The sequence below is a fragment of the Myxine glutinosa genome, chromosome 1, assembly GCF_964187855.1.
Source record: "Myxine glutinosa chromosome 1, kmMyxGlut1.1, whole genome shotgun sequence".
Taxonomy (NCBI): domain Eukaryota; kingdom Metazoa; phylum Chordata; class Myxini; order Myxiniformes; family Myxinidae; genus Myxine; species Myxine glutinosa.
The window spans coordinates 373,516,755-373,538,164 of NC_136261.1; positions in this window are offsets into that span (position 1 = coordinate 373,516,755).

Genomic DNA, 21,410 nt, shown 5'->3' on the forward strand with positions numbered 1-21,410 from the left:
CACATTCCTCACATATTTACAACAATATCTGGGCATGACGTATGTCTAATGATTTTGGGATGAGAGGAAAAGTCATGGGACTTGGTTTTCTGAATTGTTGGAGTGAAAAAACCCCAAAGAATCACATCAGACTCCATCCTCATCCTGTCAGATTACCGTCTCCACCACCAACACACAGCTAGTAATTATTTATATATTTATACACACGACACCACCATATACCACAACTTCTACCGACACGTGATGGTTGTACCCCCAACGGAAGTCGTGGGTCAAATCTTCCCCTTTCTTCCTGCTGCCCGGATTCATCAAGTGCTGATCGGTCCCCGTGGACCGGCCCTTTCCCTCTTGTCTCGCTCGCTCTCACACTCTCTCCCTCTCTCTCTCACACTCTCTCCCTCTCTCTCTCACACTCTCTCCCTCTCTCTCTCACACTCTCTCCCTCTCTCTCTCACACTCTCTCCCTCTCTCTCTCACACTCTCTCCCTCTCTCTCTCACACTCTCTCCCTCTCTCTCTCACACTCTCTCCCTCTCTCTCCCTCTCTCTCTCCCTCTCTCGCTCACACACACTCTCTCTCTCCCTCTCTCACACACACTCTCTCTCTCTCTCACTCTCCCCCTCTCTCTCTCACACTCTCTCCCTCTCTCTCTCACACTCTCTCCCTCTCTCTCTCACACTCTCACCCTCTCTCTCTCACACTCTCTCCCTCTCTCTCTCACACTCTCTCCCTCTCTCTCTCACACTCTCTCCCTCTCTCTCTCACACTCTCTCCCTCTCTCTCTCACACTCTCTCCCTCTCTCTCTCACACTCTCTCCCTCTCTCTCTCACACTTTCTCCCTCTCTCTCTCACACTCTCTCCCTCTCTCTCTCTCTCACACACACTCTCTCTCTCTCCCTCTCTCACACACACACTCTCTCTCTCTCTCACACTCTCCCCCTCTCTCTCTCACACTCTCTCCCTATCTCTCTCACACTCTCTCTCTCCCTATCTCTCTCACACACTCTCTCTCCCTCTCTCTCTCACACACACTCTCTCTCTCACACTCTCTCCCTCTCTCTCTCACACTCTCTCCCTCTCTCTCTCACACTCTCTCCCTATCTCTCTCACACTCTCTCCCTCTCTCTCTCCCTCTCTCTCTCACACACACTCTCTCTCTCTCACACTCTCTCCCTCCCTCTCTCTCTCACACTCCCTCCCTCTCTCTCTCACACTCTCTCCCTATCTCTCTCACACTCTCTCCCTCTCTCTCTCACACACACACTCTCTCTCACACTCTCCCCCTCTCTCTCTCACACTCTCTCCCTATCTCTCTCACACTCTCTCCCTCTCACTCTCCCTCTCTCACACACACACTCTCTCTCTCACACTCTCGCCCTCTCTCTCTCACACTCTCTCCCTATCTCTCTCACACTCTCTCCCTCTCTCTCTCCCTCTCTCACACACACACTCTCTCTCTCTCCCTCTCTCACACACACACTCTCTCTCTCTCACACTCTCCCCCTCTCTCTCACACTCTCCCTCTCTCTCTCTCACACTCTCACCCTCTCTCTCCAACACTCTCCCCCTCTCTCTCTCACACTCTCTCCCTCTCTTTCTCACACTCTGTCCCTATCTCTCTCACACTCTCTCCCTCTCTCTCTCACACTCTCTCCCTCTCTCTCTCCCACTCTGTCCCTCTCTCTCTCACACTCTCTCCCTCTCTCTCTCTCTCACACTCTCTCCCTCTCTCTCTCACACTCTCCCCCTCTCTCTCTCTCTCTCACACTCTCCCCCTCTCTCTCACACTCTCTCCCTCTCTCTCTCACACACTCTCTCCCTCTCTCTCTCCCTCTCTCTCTCACACTCTGTCTCTATCTCTCTCACACTCTCTCCCTCTCTCTCTCACACACTCTCGCCCTCTCTCTCTCTCTCTCACACTCTGTCCCTCTCTCTCTGACACTCTCTCACCACCAAGTGACAACACACCACACGAGCTGCTTGCCTCTGAAACACACCAAGCTAGCTGCTTCCTTATGGAACACACCAAGCTAGCTGCTTGCTTATGGAACACACCAAGCTAGCTGCTTCCTTATGGAACATACCACACTAGCTGCTTCCTTATGGAACACACCAAGCTAGCTGCTTGCTTATGGAACACACCAAGCTAGCTGCTTGCTTATGGAACACACCAAGCTAGCTGCTTGCTTATGGAACACACCAAGCTAGCTGCTTCCTTATGGAACACACCAAGCTAGCTGCTTCCTTATGGAACACACCAAGCTAGCTGCTTGCTTGTGGAACACACCAAGCTAGCTGCTTGCTTATGGAACACACCACACTAGCTGCTTGCTTATGGAACACACCAAGCTAGCTGCTTGCTTATGGAACACACCAAGCTAGCTGCTTGCTTATGGAACACATCAAGCGAGCTGCTTCCTTATGGAACACACCAAGCTAGCTGCTTCCTTATGGAACACACCAAGCTAGCTGCTTCCTATGGAACACACCAAGCTAGCTGCTTCCTTATGGAACACACCAAGCTAGCTGCTTCCTTGTGGAACACACCAAGCTAGCTGCTTGCTTGTGGAACACACCAAGCTAGCTGCTTGCTTATGGAACACACCACACTAGCTGCTTGCTTATGGAACACACCAAGCTAGCTGCTTGCTTATGGAACACACCAAGCTAGCTGCTTGCTTATGGAACACACCAAGCTAGCTGCTTGCTTATGGAACACACTATGCTGGCTGCTTGCTTATGGAACACACCAAGCTAGCTGCTTGCTTATGGAACACACTACACTAGCTGCTTGCTTATGGAACACACCAAGCTAGCTGCTTGCTTATGGAACACACCAAGCTAGCTGCTTGCTTATGGAACACACTATGCTGGCTGCTTGCTTATGGAACACACCAAGCTAGCTGCTTGCTTATGGAACACACCAAGCTAGCTGCTTGCTTATGGAACACACTATGCTGGCTGCTTGCTTATGGAACACACCAAGCTAGCTGCTTGCTTATGGAACACACCACACTAGCTGCTTGCTTATGGAACACACCAAGCTAGCTGCTTGCTTATGGAACACACCAAGCTAGCTGCTTGCTTATGGAACACACTATGCTGGCTGCTTGCTTATGGAACACACTATGCTGGCTGCTTGCTTATGGAACACACCAAGCTAGCTGCTTGCTTATGGAACACACTATGCTGGCTGCTTGCTTATGGAACATACCACACTGCTGCTTGGTATGGACTTGCAATTCATCACATGTTGTGACCAAAATGGGGAAAGTAAATAATAAATAAATCACCCGACACCATCTTTCCCCCTCCATTCGGTCCAACGAAAACGGTGAGAGGAGTGAAGAACGAGATAATTTGCTTGTCCTTGTCCTCAGCGCCAAAACTCTGCACACCGAGGACGCTCTGTTTCTTGATCTTTCACATGATGTTGCCTTGAGTGCTCAACTTCGCGCACAGACAAAGCGGAGTCAAACAGATCACCAAATTCAACACCACCGGAAGCTCTTTTGGCACCTTGAGTAGTTGGTTGTTTTTGACGTTTATTGCTTAATGATATACCATTTAAATTACATATTGGAGAATATACATTCCATATTATATCACCTGCTTTATTTTATAGTGCCGCATGTCATACGGGTATATCTTTTGAGAGAAACTAAACACACTAAAAGCAGTCAATACACCGTCGATATCCGGGTTCAAGGTTCGATTTACCTACCACGCATGTGCAGCATCAGTAATTTCCATTATCGTTACAAGCAACGGTACCCGCCCTATGGGCGGGGCTTCAATTGGGAGGCCCAAATGAAAAGGCAAAATATCAGAAATTGAATGCTTTTTTATTTTAAACGTTTCATATAAACATCCGTTGAATCATATCACACGCAAATCATCAAAATCTAAACAGTACACGGCGCCCATTTTGAAAAAAACTTGAATTCTGCAAAACGGAAGCTGCTGCTACACGTCTTTCTTAGTTGCCCTTTTATGTGTGAAGAGTGCGCGCCGAATCTGTAACATGGAAGCGGCCGCTACACCTGTTTCTCAGTCGCTTTTCACATGCTGCCATGTTTCCACACGTTTATATAGGAAGAGTTCATCAGGAGTCGATCTACTCTCTACTGGGTACGTAGAATTTCAACAAAAGCCACATCACTGTTTATATCGGTAAATATTATTCCCTCGTGTTTGGGAAAATTGGAAAACTTGGAAAATTGGAAAAACCATATATCCTATTTTACTCCAGGGGTCCCAGGATTACCCACCGAAAATATCGTTGCGGTCGGTTCAGCCGTTTTTTGCGGTACCTTCGAACTTTGTGCTGGACGGACTGACATTTGTTGAATTATAGTAAAATAACAATGTAAAGCACGATTATAATCCCATTACGATTATCGAACAAAACTAATTTCAACTAATCCCCATCTTTGTTGCACAAAAACTGTATTTGCGGGACTTATACCCCGACGTGCAATGGCCTAACACTGCAAATACCAGCAGTTTCTTACTATCAACACTTTCCTGTTCCCCATCCTGTCATTGGTACTAAAAGGTTTTTTTACAGGTCTGGTGAAAAATGGCCTAATGGCTCAACCTCAATGGTTAAAGTGGTTGGCTTAAGAACCTAGGGTCTTGAGTTTGAGACCCTGTCGTGCCGTTGAATTAACAATAGGTGGGTTGATTCAGCCTGCCTGTCATCCTTCTGAGGTCAGAAAAATGAGTACTGGAGGAATGATGCAACCAGCAGCCAAAGACTGCATACGAAGCAGCACCAGTGGTTTACACGAAAAAAGCAAACATTTCAATGAACGATGTCGAACGATGAAGAATTTATTGGAGATAGGAAACACTCAGCGACGCTTGAAAACACCGACATAGCACTGAACAAAGCAATGCAAATGGTGACTCGCTCTTCCCTCCACTTTGTGCACGAACAATTAATCACAAACATTTCCAAAACCCTGTCTCCAGAAGCTACTCACATACGTGCTGGTTATTTATCTGGACAGACTCAAACTGCGCATTATATACCATGACATGGCTGCCTATCCAGAGCAGCTCGACATTCTCTGATCCCTCAAGAAATCTCACGGATGTACAAATAAAGTTTGAAAAGTTTTAGCCTTAAATAAAAAGTCAAAAAAAACCAACAGATTTTTGTCCAATTTTTTTTAATTTTTTGATAATCTAAAGCTTGTTTTTTTATTGCAGCTTAAATTAATGAATAATCACGTGTTTTCTTTTCTTTCTCGGCATGTCAAATAAATTTTCACACAATCATAATGCACAAGGGGGTCTATATCTCTTGTTGCAGTTATACACCAAGAGGAGGTTGCACTTTAACCTCTTCTTCCCTTCAAAAACAGTTTGAAGAATCTCTTATAAATATCATGTCAATCGGTTCCGAACCAGGTTCTGAAAAGTCCGGCAAAAATGCAAATGGCGTCTTCTGTCATTGAGCCGATATATGTAGCTTTTCGATGCTTCGGTTCCGAAATAAAACATTTGTGTTGGTGTTAAAGCCATTGACCAATAGTGGGATTACTGTTTATCGCTCTCACTGAAAATATCGTCAACAACGTACATATAGAATATAAATATAGGTACGCATTATGTAAACACATCAGACATCGCAAACATTCTGACTTGGCCGAAATCTTGTCAAGCAACTCCAGCATCATTGCGATTTCAACCCTTTAACCTTGATATGTCAGGTAGGGAAGCACTCTCAGCCCACTCCTGTTTATCATGGTGATGGAGCTGGTAAGCAGGAAGGTAAACATGAGGGGTAGTATGGGATGGATGTTCTATGCAGACGATCTGGCTGTTTTGTTGCGGAGAGAAGGAGGGAGATGCAGGAAGTACTGGGGGAGTGAAATGAGGCATTTGAGAAACGGGCTGTTTAAAATGAGCATGGAGAAGATGGAGGAGATGTGGGTTGGACAGCAGAGAAAAGAAATGAATTTCAGGTTAGAGAGGAAGGATAGCAGACAAGGAAATAGGTTTGAGTGTCTGGGTAGAAGAGTGACAAGGGATGGTGACTCAGAGGCAGAGGTGCAGAGGAGGATTCATGTGTGTGCAGATGTGTGGAGGAGGGTTGAAGGTGTACTGGCAGACACAAAGATTTCAAGGTGATTGAAAGGAATGGCTCTGATATCGTGTGTCATGCCAGCCTACCTGTATGGTCTGGAGACAGCAGCATTGACAGAGATAACATCAGAGGATGCAGGTTTACGAGCAAAACTCTGTCAGGAGGATTGCGGGAGTGAAGAGGGTGGCTAGAAGGAGAATGGAGGAACTGAGGGAGAAAATTGGTGGGCAGATGAGCTTGATGGGGAGATTGGTGAAATGCCGGCTGAGATGGGCTGGACATTTGGCGTGGATGGGGGGAGACAGAATAGAAAAGAGAGTGGATAGGTTGAGAGAGCAAGGTAGAAGGAAAAGAGGTAGACCACGGTTGAGATGGGAGGATAGTGTGAAGAGGGATTTCAGAAAGGTGGAGGTGGTTGGAGAGTGGAGATAGTTGGCTTAGGACAGAGGAGAGTGGAGGAGTATCGTGGTCTAGGCAGGGCAGACGCTTGGTTCCATTGGACCTCACCGCCCTTACAAATGGAAGAGGAGGAGAACAACAACATGTGTCCTCTAAAATTAATAATCCCTCAAATCTATATTTTTCAGCTCATCAACAGATTTTGACATTTCAAAACAGCACACATTTTTAAAGGAAATAATTCCATGACAATGGACATTTGATCATGGTGGAGTATTGAATCCACATTGGTTGAAATAATTTCACGAACACCACACGGATTTCCTGAGTCCGAAATCCAAATATCAAGGGATTTAAAGTTGCTGGTGTGACAATGGTGACAAGGTCCAGGAACAATCCGTCCGCCGGATGTTTTAGTATATTTTTCATTCCCAAGATGAGAGTACAAGTTGCAAATTGCACTGATGTCACAATGAGCTGTGTAAGGCAAGTGTGCAGAGCTTTGACATTCGACTCCTTGCTCGAATTGCAGCATTTACAGATGATGCAGCAAGTGGAGTACAATGCGGTAAATCCGGTTAAACCGAACACAAAAGACAAAATAACAGCAACGAAAATGGATCCGAAGTTGGTGTTCTCACAAGAGGAGCGAGCAACAGTTGAGGAGAGGCACGCACTGTCATGCACGATCACAGAGTCGTTACAAAACTCGAGGTACAACGTGACCAGAGGGCAACTGATGCTGAGGAAGATCCCGAGGATCTCCACAAGAAAGACGAGCTTCAGGTCACTCTGCCTACTTTCCATCAGAGCGACATATGTGTACGGCCAAAACACCGCAAAATGTCGGTCGACGTACATGATCCAGGTGCTGAGGAACTGATGAACAAGCGCAAACTCCAAACAAAATATTTGCCACAGACATTCGATGAACGTGATCTCTATGCGATGTGCTATCGTGTTGCTAAGGACACAGGATATCCCAACGAATCCCCAGCACGCATCGGCTAGTGATGAAATGCTGATGTAGAGCAGCATTGGTTTGTGGAACCTGCGGGATGCACAGGATATTATAATACCTGCGTTGAGGAGGAGTGAAAGGAATGCAAAGGAAGTAAAAATCCACATCAAAATGATCCTTCCTTCATCCAGAGAGAACTTCCACAAAATGACAGTACGTGGTGTCCGCACCACTGTTGTAGTGTTCATTGTTGTCCTCCTGCAGTAGACACATTTTATTCACACATGAATTATTTTGATAAATGATCCCCTTATTTGTACACCTGACAATGCTTTCCAAATCTCTCGGCACTGCATTGTAAATATACTCCTTGTTGTTGAACTTCTCTTCCAACCTGTCTGTGCTTGTCCTTTCTTCCATTGATCTAGCACAGTCCACAAATAGTTTTAGCATGGAAGGTTTTATTCCCCAACGAAATGGCTCCAGTCTATGTCCGATGTGCACTGGCAGTTTTCGCTTGGATGCATCTAATTAAGATTTAGAAGATAAGGCAAGTGCCTATCGAGGGCGTGAGACCCGGTTGGAAACCCCCATGACCCACAGGTAAACGGTAATTGGATGGAGGAACCTGGCATACGAATTCGCACTTGCTGTTGATTAGCAACCGGCTGGAAGCTGTGCTTTCCGTGCTCAGTGTCCTCAGGTCCGGGAGGAACTCCAGGATTCATGTTTTCTCCCAGTAACCCCCCACTCCACGATTCAGGTTCTCTCCCAGTAACCCCCACTCCAGGATTCATTTTCTCTCCCAGTAACCCCCAACTCCAGGATTCATGTTCTCTTCCAGCAACTCCCCACTCCAGGAATAATGTTCTTTCCCAGTAACCTCCAACTCCAGGATTCATGTTCTCTTCCAGTCAGCCCAACCTTCAGGATTCATGTTCTCTCCCAGTAACCCCCACTGCAGGATTCATCTTCTCTCCCAGCTACTCCCCACTCCAGGATTCATGATCTTTTCCAGTCACCCCCAAATCCAGGATTCTTGTTCTCTTCCAGTAACCCCCCACTCCAGGATTCATGCTCTCTTCCAGTAATCCCACACTCCAGCATTCATGTTAATTTACAGTAACCCCCAACTCGAGGATTCATGTTTTCTTCCAGTAACCCCCAAATCGAGGATTCATGTTTTCTGCCAGTAACACCCAACTCCAGGATTCATGTTTTTTTCCAGTAACAACAACTCCAGGATTCATGTTCTCTTCCAGTAACCCCCAACTCCAGCATTCATGTTCTCTCCCTGTAACTCACCACTCCAGGATTCATGTTCTCTCCCTGTAACTCCCCACTCCAGGATTCATGTTCTCTTCCAGTAACCCCCAACTCCAGGATTCATGTTTTTTTCCAGCAACCCCCAACTCCAGGATTCATGTTTTCTCCCAGTAACCCCCCACTCCAGGATTCATGTTTTCTTCCAGTGACCTACCACTCCAGGATTCATGTTTTTTCCCAGCAACCCCTAACCCCAGGATTCATGTTTTCTCCCAGTAACCCCCAACTCCAGGATTCATGTTTTTTCCCAGCAACCCCCAACTCCAGGATTCATGTTTTCTCCCAGTAACCCCCAACTCCAGGATTCATGTTCTCTTCCAGTAACCCCCAACTCCAGGATTCATGTTCTCTTCCAGTAACCCCCAACTCCAGGATTCATGTTCTCTTCCAGTAACCCCCAACTCCAGGATTCATGTTCTCTTCCAGTAACCCCCAACTCCAGGATTCATGTTCTCTTCCAGTCACCCCCTCCTGCTTAAACTTCCAATGTCCAGGCTGACTGTACAACCTCAACTCTTTTATGCTCACTTATCCCATCATGGGAAGCACCTTCCAGAAGCTATTCTGTCCCACACCTCCCTGCAGTGCTTCAACCAAGTAGTGCACCCCCACCTGTCATCCCGATCCTGACCGAACCATAAGGTCTTCATGTCCCCCAGCAAGGCAATAACCCCACCTAACGAAACCCAATTACTTGCTGATTTCAATGTTTCCTTAACTTTTCTCTCTTTCCTTACCTGTTCGTTTTATTCCCTTGCTCGTTGTGCGCCCGATCATTTCCCCACAACCTCAATGTAAATTTAACTTGTTCTTTAATGGGCCTCGCACTTGTGCAGGAAAACAAAAAGTCTAATAACTTGTAAGTATTGCCATATTTACTTGGGGTATTTAAAGTGTTATTGAAAAGACCTTTGAAGAGTCCAAGTGTTGAAAACATCCCGATGTGTTTAATCTTTCAATATAATTACTATAATTGTATTTAATAATATAATCCTAATAAATATGAGTTCCCTTAGAAGGAGCTTCAATGCAAGGGGAGCCCATTAGACCCATCAAATCTGCGCAATGTTTGCTAACCTATGGTTGTTTGTCTGTACTCTATCCCTTTATATGCTGAGTGTCAAGCAAGGAAGCAGCACGTACCATTTTAAAATCTCTGATATGACTTGTAGGGGATTCGAACCGTGGATCCGCTCGGATTTAGAGAGAACGCTCTAACCATGATTACAAAACCTGAGATTAATTATGATGATGGAATGAGGGTTCGGTTAGATCACACCTGGACCCTCAAAATTGATTATGTTGGAAGAAATGTAACGACATAACAACCACCCCTCCCCCCCCCCCCAAACACACGCACATACACCTGCACACACAGACACCCACACACACCTGCACACACAGACACACACACACACACACACACACAAACACACACCTCGTTTTTTCATTTATGTTCCTCACAATTCTGTCTCTTTTATTCACAGACACACACGCACTGTGGAAGTGTAAATTTATGAAGCAAGCAATTTCTATGAGCCTCAATCTCCGGCACTGCCCAGAATCGTTTGCTCGAGAAAAGTAAAACTCTTAGTATAAGGCAATGGCAGATCGCATATTGCCATGGCGAAATCATTTTTTCTAACTGAAGGGAATATGTAAGACAGATGGGATGTTTTTTGGAAAATAATGTGATGTTGGATCGAGTGTCTTATTGAATTATACAAGCAAGTTGGAGAAAAGATATTGTTTTCTTGGTAAATAATTAAATAATACAACTGAAGCCACAATGTCTACCGAGGCTCTTTGAAGTGATTTGCTGGGTTATCGAGGCTTAAACAAATGCTCCTTATGACAAATCGTTTCAGCTCGAGGTCTGGCAAACTACCATTGTTTAATAAATTAGATGTAAATATTTGTAGGGTGTGTCCCCTCCCACTTTCGCCTACGTGACTTCTGGGGGATGGTAGTTCTGAAGTCCATTCTCAACTTAATGTTACAACTGGGTTTTGAGAAAAATTGTGTATAGAACTAAAAAAAATTGCATGCAGTATTGAGTTTTAAAACAAAAATAAACTGAACAACGGTTCGGAAATAATGAAGTATAAAATCCATGTAGGCTAGCTCTCTCTCGGGCTCTCTGCTTCTCAGTAAAAATATTTTGTGAGATTGCAGTATGATTTTGACTTATGAGGAAAAGATGAGTTTGCAGATTGAAAAAGGATGGGATTGTCATAGCTACTGAGTGGCCTTTTATTAAATAAGGACTTTCTTATTTCTATGCCTGTTTGTATTGTTTCTAAATATTAAATCATAAATGTCCCTGCAATGGCATTATAAAACGTCGCTGCAACATTTACGCAACGTTATGAATGATAGTGCCTTGGTGCCAACCAGTCTGGAGCAGCCCATTCTTATCATCAAAGGATTTGAAAATGCAGATCTGATCCCAGCGGGGGCACTCCCATCCCAAGATTTCACTTGACCAATCACATTGTATCCTCCGATCCTCACGCCCTCCCACCCAAACTTTGCCCAACCAATCCTACTGCTCTCCTCCCCTCTCTTCGCTCCTCCCCCCCTCCACTTGCTCCTCCCACTTGAAACTGTATAAAAAATCAGAACGAATGACCAAATTGCCAGGATACTTCACTTGGCTGGTTGATTCTGTATGTTAACTGTATACTGTGCATGCTGGTGTTTAGTATGATATTTCTTTGTGCATCCCTACTGTACCAGGATTTTCACTTTGGACTTTGATCTAGGATTTGTTGTAAATCTTCCTTGTGTGTTTTTGTGAATTGTACCATGCTCTCCCTGGTTTGATAAGGGTCATTGTTTTCTTGCTGTGTATTTCTTGAAGACAGAAAGTGTTATCCTCCTCGGGAATTAAAATTTGTGACTCTCTTCTGGCAAGTTGATGGACATTGAATTTTTGGTTCATCCATTACATACTACTGTAGGAAAAATATCCCTAACAAATGGCGACCGTGACATCTTGCTAACTCTAGGACGACCTGGGAAAATAAAGACTTGAGCACAAAGCTGTACTCTCCTCTTCCCCTTGTCGCTTGGTAACGCATCAAACGAACTGATTACAGATTTTGATTCCCGAGTATTATGGTCACAGGGTGGTGTATTGTGTTAACTATTTTGTATCATCTGTCTGTCTGTTCTTGCATAAATTTGCAGTGAGAAGTGTTTTGTCAATGTGGTTTTGCCACTAGATTTGACTAGATAAACATGGATGTCCGCATTTTGTAGCGGTGGTTATTTGGCCAGGTTATATGGTTTGTGGGTATACCAGACGGTTGATCGCATGAAATACCCCAGGAGTGTTTTTGTCAATGTGGGTTTGGCCACTAGATTTGACTAGATAAAACACGGATGTCCGCATTTTGTAGCGGTGGTTCTGAACAGTCACGCACTCTTCTGCAGAAAGAGTGGTGATGTTGCATGGGTGTCCGCATTGTAGCGGTGGTTCCAACTGTCTTCACTCACTTAAGCAGTGGTGAACAGTTGTTCGTTGTTGTGTGCATGTCTTGAAGTATCAAGAGTGCCCTGTATTTTGTCATGAGCTCAAGCGATTGTGTGCATGTCTTGAAGTATCAAGAGTGAGTTTTGGTGTGTGGCAGAGTGTGCTTTGAAATGGTGTGTCAGAGATATGAGTGAAAATATTGTGTTTGCAAGTGTGCGTGACATTTGGTCAAGTAGACAGGTGCACCTGTTAAAATTAGGCTGCTTGTACCTTGGGTGTGAATGTAAAATGCTTTTGTTGTTTTACAGACAGGCTGACAACTAACATTCACTCGGATGGTGGTTGAAGCTGACCTTCATATGAATGAACATATTATGACAAAATCACTTACAGAAATGGGCGAGTATTTTTGATCTGGCAGACATTCTGAGTGACGACTCAGAGAAGTTCGAAAAGATGCAAGCCCTTCTATGTGATTGCAACCCTTGTGCAAGCCTTTGATGCAGACCTTGTGTTCAAAACCAAATATCTAGGATTATTGCATGACAAATGATGGGAATTTAATGAACAGGCTAAAAAAATTGCGTACATAATTTGTGAAATGGGAGAGATACGATGTTGTTCGTGTAAATTCATGCATGTTTTATGTGCCTTGAAGGAACAGGTGGACTGAACAATGCAGGTCCAGGCTCAGAAAAACAGATTTGGTTGGTATATATATTTTTTGGTACATATGCAGGTCCAGGCTCAGGAAAACAGATTTGGTTGGTATATATATATATTTTTGGTACATATGCAGGTCCAGGCACAGGAAAACAGAATTGGTTGGTACATATATTTTTATTGAAAGGTGAAAGTATATATAATGAATTGGAATGCTGTCAAAATGATGGGCTAAACTGATTGGATCTGCTTGGTGTTAATTTAAGGACTGTTCCGATTATCTTTGTTGAGTACCAAAATCTGTCTGCCAAATTTTGTCTATGTCCATCACTAAGCTTTGAGACATGCTTCACGCTTAATGAAAGACAATAATTAAGCGCTTTTGTGGAAAGGCAATGGCAAACCACCCAATGTCGCCACCTTTGTATGGCAGACGATGACCTACTACCTATGAACAAATAGGGAGTCAAGGATAGATACCAGGGGTTCAAGGAGGGCAAATAGAGCTTGTGTACAGACATTGGCCATTTCATGAGCTCAGAGAAATAAAAAATTCCAAATTCCACTCTGCTGGCTCAATTGAAATCGGCAGCAGAATGAAAATCAACAGACAATGGAACAGCTAGCGACGAGTGTTTGTGAGTAACAACCACTCTCTGGTCGAGGCTCATAGAAAAATTGATACTTATATATTGATTTGGCACGCTTACAATAGATATTAATGGCGAGGGTTGTGGTTGATTCGATTTTGCGAAATGAACATCCTTTGAACAAGTTAAATGGTAAAATAATGAAAATATATATAATTATTTACTCTTTGAAACTGGGTATAGTATAGAACTCTGGGTATAGTTCTCAAGTCACTCTGGATTGTGACTCTAAGAATGAATTGGAGTTGTAATGTAATGTAAGGATGCAAGGTAAAATTGGGTGATGGAATTAATTGCTTTCAACAATGCAAAGGGTGACAAGATATGGGATTGTAATGGGATTTTAATGGGATAAATATAAAATATATTTGTTTTTGTCAAGAAAAAGTAACCATTAGCTGAGGAGTCACAGAGGCCAAACTTTAACCTTTGACAGCAGAGAAATTGTGTTCTGACAGCAAAAGACTTCCAAATAATATTTATGGCTGGATTGCTTCAAGAGAAATGACATACTATTTATTTTAATATAAACTTGCTATGAGATGAAATTATATTTTCGGTGTTGGTGTGACAGTAATTACCTAGAAAAACATATCTGAAGACTTACAGACATAATGAGGCAAAATATGGCAGAATAGTTGTTGAATGCTTGTTAATTTAAGATTTCAAAGTCAAGTTTTTACACCTTCAAGACTACATAGCTACACTTACTTTCGGAGAGTCATATAGGAATCTTGGACAAACGGAAGTTGAAAGAAATAAGAAATGGGGATCACATGATTTCACTCGTATCTAATGGGACGTTATTCTATTAATCTTTCTGTGTCACTAATAAAGCACAGAACATAAACAAAAATTGTTTTTTTTTAAAGAATATAGTACTGATGAAATCTCCATGTTTTTTTCCACATGTAGTTTTGTTGAAAAATGGATGAAGATGAATAATTGACGAATATTGGAAAATTTTGATGGGTCTAACTGTGAAAAGTGTTATTTCATAGCTAGAGGTTACTATGAAATAACAGTACAGACAGCCAAGCAAAATGAGTGTAAAGACGTTGACCAACCAAGATGTTGCATATCTTTGTTGACATTGTGACTGTTTATTTCAATTATGGTAGGGATTAAAAGTATTGCTATTAAATGAGAATTTTCAGTTGGATGTTAAAGGAACAAAGAGTTTTATGGGATTATAAGGTCATATCGCGACATCATGGGAAAGCTAAGGTTAATTGTGGGATGTCAGAGGTAATGGTGTAGTTCAATGTTCACACTGTTTGGGAAAATAATGCTTTATGCAACATGATCCTAAAAAGAACCCATCCCTACATCTAAGGATCAGGAAGGGAAGAAATGGAAAATTTGAGGTATTAAAGTTACGGAACTCAAAATATCTAGGTTTGGATGTGCAATCATTAAATATTGAGTCATTCATTGGTTTGATGATAATCCTAATATTTTGATAAATATTTGATAATAACCCTAATAATTTTAATCCTAAGAATAATATTGCTAATAGTTTGTCTGAAGGCTTTGATAAATACTTGTCTAAAGCAAAAAGAGACTTCTAAGATGACAGAAGTGTGGGGTATTTGGCATCGCCAGGCTAGTTTATTGGTTTAGAAATGTTTAGAGGTCATTACAATGTGATCATTACTTGTGTGATCATTTATGAAATTTCATGAACAGATATGTGAAATGGATCTAATGCGAGTGTGTATGAGAAAATTTGTTGCAAGATTCGTGGAATGTTCAAGGTCGGACATGATCGTTGGAGAACTTACAGTAAATTTGGGAAAAAGAAGTGACCTTCCATAAAGTTCTCACAAAGATTTCATAGGAAGGAAGAGAATAAATTTGAAATGGAAATTCTGCAAAAAATAAAATTAAAAGACCCTGTATTGAACTAACACATGTGCTTAGGGGGGGGGGGGGTGGTGGGGCATCATGGGGAATAGAACTGAAAGACAATTTTCGGAACAATTGATTTACCAGTTAATGAGATGCTATGAAAGTCGCATGAAATTTAATGATAACATGACTCTCACATAGAAGTCATAGGACGAAGCTGAAGGGAAAGGTGTATGCTGCATGTGGGAGGATGTGTGCGTGTGTGCAAGGAAGGCTGGAAAGGGCGGAAATGCGAATGGTTCGGTGAATGTGCAGAGGATCGTTGAGAGAGAGGAAGACAAATGATGAATGGGAATGGAGCCTATGATTGATGCTGTGAAGAGGAACAGGTTGAGATGGTTTGGTCATGCATTGAGGAAGGATAAAAGTGACTGGTTAAGAAGAGTGATGGAAATGAATGTAGATTGCAGTAGAGGACGGATGGGGAAGACCGAGAAAGACTTGGCTAATGATGGTGGAAGAAGAAATGCGGGCAAGGGGGTTAACAAGGAGAGATGCAGAAAATAGGGCAAAATGGAGAAGATTGTCATGAGGACCGCAAGGCTAACCCCCGCTTTAACAGGGAAAATGGCCTTAAAATGCATGTTGTTGTTGTTATCTGGCATGTGAAAATATCTGCTATTAATCTTGGGGTAAAATTTTGGGGAGAATGAACCAAGGAAGGTAAAAGGGAGCTGGTAATGATAGACCAGATGGGATAACACTGAATAATATATTGTGGGACAAAAACGTTGGTCTAAATGTTAACATTGTGTGTAGTTCTGAAAATTAATATGCGAATATTGATGAGCAGACTTTAAAAAATGACACCTACCCTGATTTGGGAAAATAATAGTACAGAAAATTGTCAAAATTGATAAGGACTATATTATTATGATGTTGTGTAAGTACGAAAGGTTTGTGATCACAAATTTCAAAGGAAATGGAAGTTATGTCTTTGGAAAGTTTTCAAAATTTGTAAGGGCTCTTGCATGGGTCTACCAAAGCATTTTTCAGTTTAATGAAAGTTGAATTTTGTAAAAATATACAGACATATGTGGGTACAGACATATACTAGGTAGTCAGGTTCACTATGTAATTTCGTTGGAATTTTGGGGGGATTTGGAAAACTATATATTTTTGGAAACTATATTGTATAGTCAGTCAGAAAACCAATGTTGCTATTTGCACAGACTCCTGTATGGCGGCCATCTTGGATTTTCAAAATTGCCACGGTAGAACTAATTTTTCTCAATATCTCAGCTTCTAAATAACATAGAGCTTTGATTCTAACGGCTAAACATACATTTTCAAGGGCCCCGAATCCAATGGTAACAAGTTCGATAAGCTAGACATGACCATAGAGCTCCTATGTGGCGGCCATCTTGGATTTTTCAAACTGGCTGCCGTAAACTTGATGTTTCTCAATATCTCAGCTTCTAAACAACATAAAGCTTTGATTCTAACGGCTAAACATACATTTTCAAGGGCCCCGAATCCAATGGTAACAAGTTCGATGAGCTAGACATGACCATAGAGCTCCTATGTGGCGGCCATCTTGGATTTCTCAAACTGGCCACCGTAAACTTGATGTTTCTCAATATCTCAGCTTCCAAACAACATAAAGCTTTGATTCTAACGCCTAAACATACATTTTCAAGGGCCCCGAATCCAATGGTAACAAGTTCGATAAGCTAGACATGACCATAGAGCTCCTATGTGGCGGCCATCTTGGATTTTTCAAACTGGCCGTCGTAAAACTGATGTAACTCACCTTCTAAAGAGCACAGAGCTTTGATTCATCATTGAGTAAAGTCATCATCATCCTCATCATCGCTTTCGTTCATCACATCTTGAGAGTCCTCATCATTTTGGCACTGGATGTCACACTGACAAAGGTCTGTACAAGCCAAGTTGTTTGTTCTGCAGGAACATCTAGATGAAGAACAGTCTGTTTTGCACTGACATCTAACCATTTGAATGATGGCCTTGGGGGCTGGAGGCTCCTCGGTTGTGGTTGGTTTCACTTATCCATCCGTGTCTTTGTAAAAGCCGTTTTGCAGAGGATTCAGCTGAGGATCCTGTTGAGCAATGCTTGCCTGACCCCATACTCTGGCTTGGATATGGACTCTAAGGATGTGCTGCTTGAGAGCTCCAAGAGTAGGAGGAAGCCTGTCACTTTCTGCCATGTGTTTGCAAAAGAGATACCATCGTAGTTCGGGGATGCTGTCGATGTGGATGCTATTTGGAGAGTAAGCAGCGCATACAAAGTTAGCTAGTTTGGACAACATGTCCTCCGTCACTTCAGTTGCATCTGAAAGCATTCGCACGGTGTCTATGACATCTTCACTTGCTTTGAGGTAGACATGCAGCCAGGTTGCTTTGCCTATTCGAGAGAACCTCCCAGTGTTGTCTGCCCCTGTGAAAGCATGAAAGGCTGGCAACGCCTTTGCTCTTTCGACCCCTAGAGCTGTCCACAGTGGCTCTATTTGAAGTATTCCAGAGGCCATGGAAATGGATGTATTCCTCAGCAGTAGGTCATAGTTTGCTATGACTAGTACCAGGACATCTGTGTCGGGAGAGAAGAACACTAACTGCGCATCATGTGGGTTTCGCTGGGATGCCAGCACGGCCTGGTGGATCAACAGGGTGTCAGCTTCTTCATGGTTGTTGTCCTCGAAGAGCATGTCACTGTTGCTCCTAGTACGCCCTGAAGCAGACGTGATGATCAACTTGGGTGAGTGACTGTTGTATTCTAGAGTTTTCGCTGCCAGATAGTCAGTCAGATCAGCCTTTGTTTTGTCATGAGAAAGGAATCTGCTCATTGGGATGTGTTTGATGTTGGTGTCATCTCTGACTTGATACTGTACTGCATCCTTTCCTTGCCTTCTTTTAGCCCTGGTAGCACTCTACAGAGAATCGTTTTTGTATGTGTCAAAGACCAGTATGATCTCATCACAATCTTTTGTTAGAGACATGAGTCTGTCATTGAAGCATTCACCCAGATCGTTGACTTTCACTACAGTGGCTGGTTTCTTTGTCAGCTTATGCACAAGTACCATCCCATCCACCAGTGCAATCTTCCGACTTGTAGGTTTACTAGATGTGGATGCCATAGTTCTTGTGTCCATTGGATCTTCTTGTAGAACACTTGCAGCTGGTGTCTGCTGCTGATCTTCGCGGTGAATTTCTGCTCTTGCTAACTTGTCGAGGAGATGAATTAACTTCGACTTGTCAGTGCATGGAAGAATTGTCCCATCTGGAGCGAACAGTGCTCTTGGTGTCACAGTGAACTCGTAATTTCCGATGGCATATTTCTGGTTGACGTCTCTGTTTGACTTGGCAAGGACCATGAGCCTTCCGTACAGTTCCTTAGTCTCCTTCAGATCCACAGTCCTGTCTCTGAGTTTCACTGTCGTTCTCTTGTTCCCAGACGTGAACATCTTGTTGTTCTCCTTCTTGACTGGTGCCCAGAGGCTAACATCTCCATTGATACGCTCCGACACATAGTCTTCATACAACTTCTGACCAGTGACATCAATGTTCAAGATCTGTGGTACATACTCGTCTGGGATGTAAGCATTCGTTATCACATTGTGCAGCTTGTCACCTTCAGTGTCAAATGGATTCCCATGACTCAGTATCGCAGCCTTGATCTTGTTGATTGCTTCATGCTCCCTCTTGACTGCACTTGGACCAAGGTCATGATGTTCTGTGATCTTGTCACCTTCCAGGCCAAACTGACTCTTGAAGTCTTTTGACAGGCGTGATAATTCTGGTGTAACCATGAAGAATCTCTGTCTAGCATTGGCATTGTTAGAGATGCCAATCAGTCCAGAGTGAATCTTCATCAGCATGTCCAGATTTTAGATTTCGTTGGATTGTTTTTGGGATTTAGAAAAATCAAAGCTCCGTCTTATTTAGAAGATGAGATCCTGAGAAACATCAATTTACGGCGGCCAGTTTGAAAAATCCAAGATGGCCGCCACATAGGAGCTCTATGGTCATGTCTAGCTTATCGAACTTGTTACCATTGGATTCGGGGCCCTTGAAAATGTATGTTCAGCCGTTAGAATCAAAGCTTTATGTTGTTTAGAAGCTGAGATATTGAGAAAAATTAGTTCTACGGCGGCAAGTTTGAAAATCCAAGATGGCCGCCATACAGGAGTCTGTACAAATAGCAACATTGGTTTTCTGACCGACTATACAATATAGTTTCCAAAAATATATAGTTTTCCAAATCCCCCAAAAAATCCAACGAAACTTTAAATCTGGACATACTGAACCTGACTAAGGGGTAAATTGACAATTTTCTGATTGGATTAAGATATGAACATATATATGGTTTAATGTAACCACAGTATAAATAATATACAGATTTGGGGACATTTTGTAAACTTCAAAAAAAAAAAAGAGAAAAGTCATAAAATTCATTTTATTTCGTGAATGGAAAATATTTGCGTTAAAATAGCATGGTTAAAATGGTTAAAAGCAGTGAAGTGAAGGTTTGGGACTAGCAGGACTAGCAGTGAACTTCTTCACTAGCGTGAAGAAGCATGGTTAAAATTACGATCTAGTGATGGCCTGGAACTTACAAAACAAAGGGTTATGAAAATGGTCAATCATTAGTGTACTGTATGTTTTATTACAATAGATATGTTATGATATTGTGTTATAATTAAGGATATAAACGAGATGTAAGGGTAAATCTTTCAAAGGGAGGGAAAATACAAAACGTTTGAACTATTGGACGTGCTGTTACATCGTTTTTTTTTAAAACGTGATGTTACGTGCACCAACACCATACATTTTTGATAACTTGGGACATCTACATACAGGTGTCATTTGTATTCACTAGTTAAAGTGTAAATACGAAAATTGTAAAATTTGATGATGAAACTAGGTTATTTTTCTTGTAAAAATGATAAAAGTAAAAGGATGTTCAAGTGAACTTTGTGCTGTGAAAAGAATGTCAAGTTAATGGAAGTGTTTTTTTAAAATTAGATTTGTTCAATTTGTGTTCAAATGATCAATGTTTATCACAAGTCATGATAAATTAATTGAATTAATGCTCCAAATTAATGGAATGAAATGTAAATCTTGAACCAGATGGAAAACTGGCCTCACTGAAGGAAGAGTGGAATTATGTGATATTTATAGTATTTTTAATGAATGGTGTTGATGTTTTATAAGGTGGATGAAAAAGGGAAGGAAACGGTGCCCTGGGGGCATGCACCTGTTACATATACATGCACCTGTTCCATAGCTACTATCTGTCCTTTGAATGAACTGTTAAGGATGAGAAGTACAATGATATTGTAATCATTGTTGAAATGTCACAAATTTATTTTTCGGATTGTAGGTTATTTGAGGTCTAATGGGATTAATGTGTATGTTAGGAACATTTTGATAAGAAATATGGATATATGGCATTGCAGGAGCTGTGCTCCCACGTCAATCGGAAGAATGGACGCGACAAAAAAAGCTGGAATTCGTCCGAGTTTCTTTATTGTCACAAAACAACTCGGGTACTCTGAAAAGCCCGTTTATCGGGCAACAATATATATACACACATTATCCCGGAGCGTGTGCCCGGGAAAGGCGAGAGGGGGCGTGGCCGGGCGTCCTGGCCGCGGCCTGGCAAGTCGAGGGCGGGCATGCCCGGCGTCCCGGACGCGGCCTGGCAAGTCGAGAGCGGGCCTGCCCGGGCGTCCTGGACGAGCCCGGCATGGTGATCGCTCCACGTCCTTGGTAGGTGCAAGGCGATTGTGTAAACCCAGCGGTAGCCGCTACAGCATTACTAAAATAAACCAAGCAATTGAGAGTTCTTGGGTTAATGGGATATAAATAAATGCATCTACAAGTTGATGGTTTATAAAAAATATTTTTAGTTCTGGATGATACTTAAACGATGAACAATGTTGACAATATACAAAGAATGTGAC